This window comes from Hypomesus transpacificus, chromosome 11 (assembly GCF_021917145.1).
Source record: "Hypomesus transpacificus isolate Combined female chromosome 11, fHypTra1, whole genome shotgun sequence".
Classification (NCBI taxonomy): domain Eukaryota; kingdom Metazoa; phylum Chordata; class Actinopteri; order Osmeriformes; family Osmeridae; genus Hypomesus; species Hypomesus transpacificus.
This window is the reverse complement of record NC_061070.1, coordinates 2,280,727-2,289,970: the sequence shown is the minus strand read 5'-3', so window position 1 is coordinate 2,289,970 and position 9,244 is coordinate 2,280,727.

Here is a 9,244-nt window from a genome sequence, read left to right as displayed (position 1 = left end):
GAGCAGGACTCAGACCGGGCTCACATGTGAGTCAGGAGGTCCTTCTGCTGAAATTGACATCTGCATAATAACTCCATGGGGGGGGGTGCATGGAAGATACATTAACAAGCAGAGCAATCCCCATTAAAAACCTGCATCTCCAGCCCCCTCACCAAACAGGCTGGAACAGATTGCTTTGGAGCTCATTGACACGGAGGCCAGGCTGGGATATATTGACTGTATTGATCTCCCTTCCTGGAGCTCCACACGCTGGGTGTCAGTAGACCGTTCGCTTCAGCCAGAACACTAATAACGCTCCCTCAACACCTGGAACGCAAAACTAGGAAATGGTGATTGGTTTGGTCATTAAAGGCAGGGCAGGCAATGTTGTTGAGAAGCACTTTTTATCATATTTGCTGAAATAAACTTCACATCTTGATAGCAACCAATACGTATAAGTTTTATGGTAATACGAAATTAATACGACATCTGTGGGCGTCGCAAGACTGTAATAATCACAACCACCATTAAGGGGTAACCTGACTAATGATTGGACAGGCTGTCTGTCTGTCTGTCTGTCTGTCTACCTACCAGCGTGCACTCTGCCCCCTGCACTCAATGCTCGTTACTATAGTTTTTGTGGGAGTGGCTTTGAAGGGGAGGGGGTGTGGGATATTATGGTTTGAATCGTTTGGAATTTAAGCTAAAATAGCCATCTTTGCACAACTTGCCTACACAACCTTTAAGCAGTCTAACTATAACCTGGTTATCAGACTAACCATAATTTGATTATCAGTGTGGTTTTCAGACTAGCTATAACCTATTTATCAGTTTGACAGACTGAATATTTAGTTAGTGTAGTTATCAGACATCAATCTAGATATTAGTTTAAAGGTCAGATGAAATCCTTCGCAGACAGTAGGTTCCTTTAGGTTTATTTAATACGTTTCTCTTCCTATTCCTGCAATAAATATGGTGAAAACTATAAGAAAATAAAAGACAAAGTTTGAATTATTAATCTACCATTTTAGTTGGGCTAAATGCCGCAGAATACATTGAAACAGGCACAAACACGTTGACTCCACAAACTTAATCACATTAAATCATGGCTCAAATCAAATATAAAACACATAGATGGCAAAATAAACTGAAATAAAGTACCGTGTCTGCCTTTGTTGAACCACGTGCAGATTTGAGTTGCAACCTGTGACTTTCTTCTGCAGCCATTCTCTTTGTCTGACCCACAATGCCCCGTTTAACTTTCAATAGTAGTGATGTGTCGTTCCTTAATAATTCATTCACCCCCAACCCCCCCCCCCCCATTGACATGAAAGAATTACTTGAATTTTTGCGATTCAAATAACCGAGTCAGTGAAATGATCCGACCTTCCCATCACTATTAAGTATCTCTGATCACATGACTCAACCAAGTAAAATACACTTTCCAAATAAAAACATTAAAGCAGTAACCAAGACATATTTTTAATTGGTAATCCTTATTTGCCTTACTTCTACAATCCTTTCTTGACTTAAAACAGTTAAATGTCTTGAAATAATATTCTTAAATAACTGAAACCTGTCTCTCCAAGACAGTTATAGTAGCTATCAGCAACAGTAGCTTGCAGCAGCTTGCAGCAGCTAGCAGCAGCTAGCAGGAGAAGCAGCATCTAGCTGGAGTAGAAGCTATGAGGAGCAACAGCAGGAGAAGCAGTAGTTACATGAGCTAGCAGGAACAGCAGCTAGCAGGAGCAGTAGCTAATAGGAACAGCAGCTAGCAGTAGCTAGTAGTAGCTAGCAGTAGCATGAGCTAGCAGGAAGAGCAGCTAGCAGTAGCATGAGCTAGCAGGAACAGCAGCTAGCAGGAGCAGTAGCTAATAGGAACAGCAGCTAGCAGTAGCAGTAGCTAGCAGTAGCATGAGCTAGCAGGAACAGCAGCTAGCATGAGCAGTAGCAGGAGCAGTAGGAGTAGTAGTAGTAGTTCCTTCTGATGCACGCCCCCCCCCCCTCCCCCCCCTCCTACCTTCCCCCCCCTCCCCCCCCCCCCCCCCTCCACCAACACACAAACACAAATACGTCCCTCCCTCCTCCTTCTGCATTCTCCCTGCAGGTCACATGATAGCCTCCCCAGGCAAGGCGAAGACCCAGAACACAGGAACAGCAGGAAGTCTTCTTCTGAGTGGACAGGGTCAGAGGATCATGGCTGGCCGTCTCAGGGAATACAATACGCTCACTCTCACAAACATGAAACATTGATTTTCCTCTCTCACTTCCTCTCTCTAACGTCCTCCCTCAAAGGTCCTCTCTCTCCCCCACTTTTTTCCTATCTCTCCCTCTTTCTGTATCTCCCTCTTTCTGTCTCTCCTTCTTTCCCTCCCTCTCCCTTCTCTATCTTTCTCTCCCCCCCCCCTCTCTCTCTCTCTCTCTCTCTCTCTCTCTCTCTCTCTCTCTCCCTCCCTCCCTCCCTCTCTCTCTCTCTCTCTCTCTCTCTCTCTCTCTCTCTCTCTCTCTCTCTCTCTCTCTCTCTCTGTCTCTCTCTCTCTCTTTCTCTCTCTCTCTCCCTGAATCTGCACTATTCATGAGCAGTAGGATAAGATCAGCTTTGGGACCTTTACCACTATGTGTAAATAAACATGCAAGTTACCATCTAAGTGTGTGTGTGTCTGCATAGGTGCATGTGTGGGTGTGTGTGTGGATGAAACAGAGAGAGGCGAGTATGTGTTGGTGTGTGAGACAAAGGTATAGGTGGTGTGTGTGTGTGTGTGTGTGTGAGAGACAGAGAGAAAGGTGTGTGTGTGTGTGTGTGTGTGAAAGACAGAGAGAATGGTAGAGTGTGTGTGTGTGTGTGTGGGCGAGACAGAGAGAAAGATGTGTGCGTGTAATTGCTCCTCACTTCTGATTAATAATTTATTCGGACCAGAATCCTAGGTACAGCCAACCTTGACCTTGGCGTACAGGAAGTGGACACGCACCCTGGGTAGACAGGTGGTTCCCTCTGCTGCTGCCGTGATCCGCATAATGCTACTTAGCTGTCACGCATGCTGGAAGCTAACTCTAGCTAACTGTCGTTACATGCCAGAAGCTAACGCTGGCTAATTGTCACCCCATGCTGGAAGCTAATGCTAGCTAACTGTTGCAGCATTCTGGAATCAACGGGTGTCTCATTCTTCATCTATTGATCCTGCCTGCAGACAGGAGAGCATTAGTCACCTCCTCATCTCGATGTAACCCTCTCACTAACTCCAAGATTCAGTCAAACAAGCCTTTAACACCGCTCAGTCCACAAAACCTTTCCCCACCGTGTCTTTGTCACCAATGTATCACTCACTGCTTAAATCACACTGGGTAGTTGCACTAGTAAAGTGCCCCTGACAGGCAGGCAGCAAGCAGCAGGCAGCAGGCTGCAGCTCCAGCTACCCCCAGAGAGGGTGCAGAGCAGACTGTCTGGGACAGGCTGACCAAGGAGCCCACCTGGGACTGAAACATGGATGAAGTGATTTGGTAGTTTTAGGACACTAGAACACAGAAATGTGTCCTAGCGACTGTAAAAAACTGTTAACAGCTTCAGCACAGCCAGTCATCCCCTCAACAGGCAGTTGAGCCATCCCGTCCACAATCCTCCAGTCATCCCCTCCACGGTCCTCCAGTCATCCCCTCCACGGGCTGTCCAGTCCCCTCCACGGGCTGTCCAGTCCCCTCCACGGTCCTCCAGTCATCCCCCTCCACGGTCCTCCAGTCGTCACCTCCATGGTCCTCCAGTCGTCCCATCCACCGTCCTCCAGTCATCCCCCTCCACGGTTCTCCAGTCATCCCCCTCCACGGTCCTTCAGTCGTCACCTCCACGGTCCTCCAGTCATCCCCTCCACGGGCTGTCCAGTCGTCACCTCCACAGTCCTCCAGTCATCCCCTCCACGGTCCTCCAGTCATCCCCTCCACGGTCCTCCAGATGTCACCTCCACTGTCCTCCAGTCATCCCCTCCACGGTCCTCCAGTCGTCCCCTCCACGGTCCTCCAGTCATCCCCTCCACGATCCTCCAGTCATGCCCTCCACGGTCCTCCAGTCGTCACCTCCACGGTCCTCCAGTCATCCCCTCCATGGTCCTCCAGTCATCCCCTCCACGGTCCTCCAGTCGTCACCTCCACGGTCCTCCAGTCGTCCCCTCCACGGGCTGTCCAGTCCCCTCCACGGTCCTCCGGTCATAAAAAGGATGAGAAAGAGAGAGAGAGAGAGAGAGAGAGAGAGAGAGAGAGAGAGAGAGAAAGAAAATGAGTATATGTATGTTCGCAAGTGTGAGTGTGTGTGTGTGTGTGTGCAGCTCAGGAACAGCAGAGAGCCAGTCAGCTGTCTGACAGTCTGATTAATGACCAACAAGCTTCACTGTTCTCCTCTTATAGATCTGCTGTCCTTCACTTCATTAAACAGTTTGATCCACAGCTACCGGGATCTTGCATGCTGGAGACCCACAAACACACACACACACACAGTCAAACACACATACACACACACAGGAGCTCCGACAGACCCACATTGTCGGATGCTGAGAACAGCCAGATGAATGTTTGGAAGTTGAAAGGCTCTTCCCTCTGTTGCTCGAGAACTTCCCTTTCAGAGGCAGTCTGGAACAGTCTGGAACTGTCTCCTGTTCTAGTCTCTACGTGTAGTTTTCCCTGGTCTTTTAGCCGTCCCTGGTCGTCCAACAGGCTTCAAGCAGGCTCCAGGGCTGAGCAGGCTGTGGAGGCTGTGGAGGCTGTTCGGGCTGTGGAGGCCGTTCGGGCTGTGGAGGCCGTTCCGGCTGTGGAGGCTGTTTGGGCTGTGGAGGCTGTGGAGGCTGTTCGGGCTGTGGAGGCCGTTCGGGCTGTGGGGGCTGTGGAGGCTGTGGAGGGGGCTGTGGAGGCTGTGGAGGGGGCTGTGGAGGGGGCTGTGGAGGCTGTGGAGGCTGTTCGGGCTGTGGAGGAGGCTGTGGAGGGGGCTGTGGAGGAGGCTGTGGAGGGGGCTGTGGAGGCTGTGGAGGGGGCTGTGGAGGCTGTGGAGGGGGCTGTGGAGGCTGTGGAGGAGGCTGTGGAGGCTGTGGAGGAGGCTGTGGAGGGGGCTGTGGAGGCTGTGGAGGAGGCTGTGGAGGCTGTGGAGGAGGCTGTGGAGGGGGCTGTGGAGGCTGTGGAGGAGGCTGTGGAGGAGGCTGTGGAGGGGGCTGTGGAGGCTGTGGAGGAGGCTGTGGAGGCTGTTCGGGCTGTGGGGGCTGTGGAGGAGGCTGTGGAGGAGGCTGTGGAGGGAGCTGTGGAGGAGGCTGTGGAGGCTTTTCGGGCTGTGGAGGCTGTGGAGGAGGCTGTGGAGGCTGTTCGGGCTGTGGAGGAGGCTGTGGAGGGGGCTGTGGAGGAGGCTGTGGAGGCTGTGGAGGCTGTGGGCGCTGTGGGGGCTGTGGGCGCTGTGGGGGCTGAGGGGACCCCAGTATGGTTTGAACCCTCTCCTCCCTCTCAGTCCTAAACTGGCCCTTTAAGAACCAAGCCCCTCCTGACTGCTGCAGGAAATTACTTTTCTCATTTCTGGACCTGACAAAGACAGGATTTCAAGTGCACTCCATCATCTCTCCTTGTCACACACATTAAGACCCATTGTGTGTCCGGAAGGCTGTGTGCGTCTGCAGGACAGATATGCTGTATGTGTGTGAGTCTGGGAGAGACACTGAGAGGTACTAAAGTGGGGTATTGAGGGAAGAGAAACAGGGGTGCAAGAGACAGAGCAGTAACAGGAAGTATTGTTATACAATACTTGTATAATGATGTTTGGGATTCACACAGCTGTTGGTGTTGAGTGCTTCTGACTAACACAAACACACACACACACACCTCCACGCACAGATGTACTCTCACACACACACACACACACACACACACACACACCTCCACGTACAGATGTACTGTCACACACACACACCTCACAATGTAAAATACATCTTTGGACTGAGTGGAAACAATACGTTTAATATCAACACTTACACTCACAACAGTTACATTGGGGTTTAAAGGCAGGATAGGCACGTTTTGTGAACCTAGATATTTTAGTTTGAGATTAAAATGCATAACAGCCAAATATCCCAGACAAAATCATCCAATCATTAATGCCGTTCCAACCTTAATGATTGGTTGTGTTTACCATCACAGCTGGCCCCTCAGTAACACCATCACAGCTGTCCCCTCAGTAACACCACCACAGCTGTCCCCTCAGTAACACCACCACATCTGTCCCCTCAGTAACACCATCACAGCTGTCCCCTCAGTAACACCATCACAGCTGTCCCCCTCAATAACACCACCACAGCTGTCCCCTCAGTAACACCATCACAGCTGTCCCCTTAGTAACACCCCCACAGCTGTCCCCTCAGTAACACCATCACAGCTGTCCCCTCAGTAACACCACCACAGCTGTCCCCTCAGTAACACCATCACAGCTGTCCCCTTAGTAACACCATCACAGCTGTCCCCTCAGTAACACCACCACAGCTGTCCCCCTCAGTAACACCACCACAGCTGTCCCCTCAGTAACACCACCACAGCTGTCCCCCTCAGTAACACCACCACAGCTGTCCCCTCAGTAACACCATCACAGCTGTCCCCTCAGTAACACCACCACAGCTGTCCCCCTCAGTAACACCACCACAGCTGTCCCCTCAGTAACACCACCACAGCTGTCCCCTCAGTAACACCACCACAGCTGTCCCCCTCAGTAACACCACCACAGCTGTCCCCTCAGTAACACCACCACAGCTGTCCCCTCAGTAACACCATCACAGCTGTCCCCCTCAGTAACACCACCACAGCTGTCCCCTCAGTAACACCACCACAGCTGTCCCCTCAGTAACACCATCACAGCTGTCCCCTCAGTAACACCACCACAGCTGTCCCCCTCAGTAACACCACCACAGCTGTCCCCTCAGTAACACCACCACAGCTGTCCCCCTCAGTAACACCACCACAGCTGTCCCCTCAGTAACACCATCACAGCTGTCCCCTCAGTAACACCACCACAGCTGTCCCCTCAGTAACACCACCACATCTGTCCCCTCAGTTACACCATCACAGCTGTCCCCTCAGTAACACCATCACAGCTGTCCCCCTCAATAACACCACCACAGCTGTCCCCTCAGTAACACCATCACAGCTGTCCCCTTAGTAACACCCCCACAGCTGTCCCCTCAGTAACACCATCACAGCTGTCCCCTCAGTAACACCACCACAGCTGTCCCCTCAGTAACACCATCACAGCTGTCCCCTTAGTAACACCACCACAGCTGTCCCCTCAGTAACACCACCACAGCTGTCCCCTCAGTAACACCATCACAGCTGTCCCCTCAGCAACACCACCATAGCTGTCCCCTCAGTAACACCATCACAGCTGTCCCCTCAGTAACACCACCACAGCTGGCCCCTCAGTAACACCACCATAGCTGTCCCCTCAGTAACACCACCACAGCTGTCCCCCTCAGTAACACCATCACAGCTGTCCCCTCAGTAACACCACCATAGCTGTCCCCTCAGTAACACCACCACAGCTGTCCCCCTCAGTAACACCATCACAGCTGTCCCCTCAGTAACACCACCATAGCTGTCCCCTCAGTAACACCATCACAGCTGTCCCCTCAGTAACACCACCACAGCTGGCCCCTCAGTAACACCACCATAGCTGTCCCCTCAGTAACACCACCACAGCTGTCCCCCTCAGTAACACCACCACAGCTGTCCCCTCAGTAACACCACCACAGCTGTCCCCTCAGTAACACCACCACAGCTGTCCCCTCAGTAACACCATCACAGCTGTCCCCTCAGGAACACCACCACAGCTGTCCCCTCAGTAACACCACCATAGCTGTCCCCCTCAGTAACACCATCACAGCTGTCCCCTCAGTAACACCACCACAGCTGTCCCCTCAGTAACACCACCATAGCTGTCCCCCTCAGTAACACCATCACAGCTGTCCCCTCAGTAACACCACCACAGCTGTCCCCTCAGTAACACCACCATAGCTGTCCCCCTCAGTAACACCATCACAGCTGTCCCCTCAGTAACACCACCACAGCTGTCCCCTCAGTGGGTGGGTCGTATTTATACTGAAGAGTGAGTATTTAATTCTAGCCAACCCCAACACAGAAACAGAGTGGAATACAAGACAGTGAGACACCTACAAACATGCCAGGAGAACACCCCCAGGGAGTAACTCCACAGCTCATCCTGGGAAGGGATCGACAGCTCTAACCACGTATGAAAACTTTCTCAGGCCTCGTCTCCTTCCTACATTAGCTCAGATGATCGTTTATTTCCAGGCAGTTGAGTCCCTGATGGCTTTCAGATCAGGCTGCTATGAAACAGTATCTGTGTGTGTCTGTATGTATTTGTGTCTGTGTGTCTGTGTGTGTGTGTGTGTGTGTGTCTGTGTGTGTCTGTGTGTGTCTGTGTGTGTGTGTCCGCCTGGCTAGATAAATATGACCCAGTTCACTGCTCCCACCCATAGCTTGCTGGACACACCAGCAGTGTGGCGGCTGGGGTGGAGTGTGCGTGAGTGTGTGTGAGTGTGCGTGAGTGTGTGTGTGGATGAATATTCCTGTGTGTAGCATGGGCTTCACACACAACACAACTTTTTAGATAAAGTCTGGACAGACTACACGACAGCCTACATAGACACACTCCAGGTCCTTCTATAGACCACACTTATGGTCCTTATATAGACACACTACAGGTCCTTCTATAGACCACACTTATGGTCCTTATATAGACACACTACAGGTCCTTCTATAGACCACACTTATGGTCCTTTTATAGACACACTACAGGTCCTTCTATAGACCACACTTATGGTCCTTATATAGACACACTCCAGGTCCTTCTATAGACCACACTCCAGGTCCTTCTATAGACCACACTTATGGTCCTTATATTATAGACCACACTTATGGTCCTTATATTGACTATATAAGGACACTACGGGCCGTATTTTAACAATCTGAAACGCAAGTATCAAAACGCAAAGCACAAGTAACTTTGTGGGTGGGACTCCAGTGCGGTTGCTATTTTGCCGGCGGGATAAATGACTTTGCGCCTGGCGCAAATCTAAAAAGGGTTGGTCTGAAGTAGCTACATTACTAATGGGTGTGGTTTGGGCGTAACGTGCAATAAACCAATCAGAGCGTCATCTCACATTCCCTTTAAGAGCAGCGCTTGTTCCATGGCGGATTGCTATTATAACGGCGGATTTGTCAGGCGCACGCCATGAGCGGT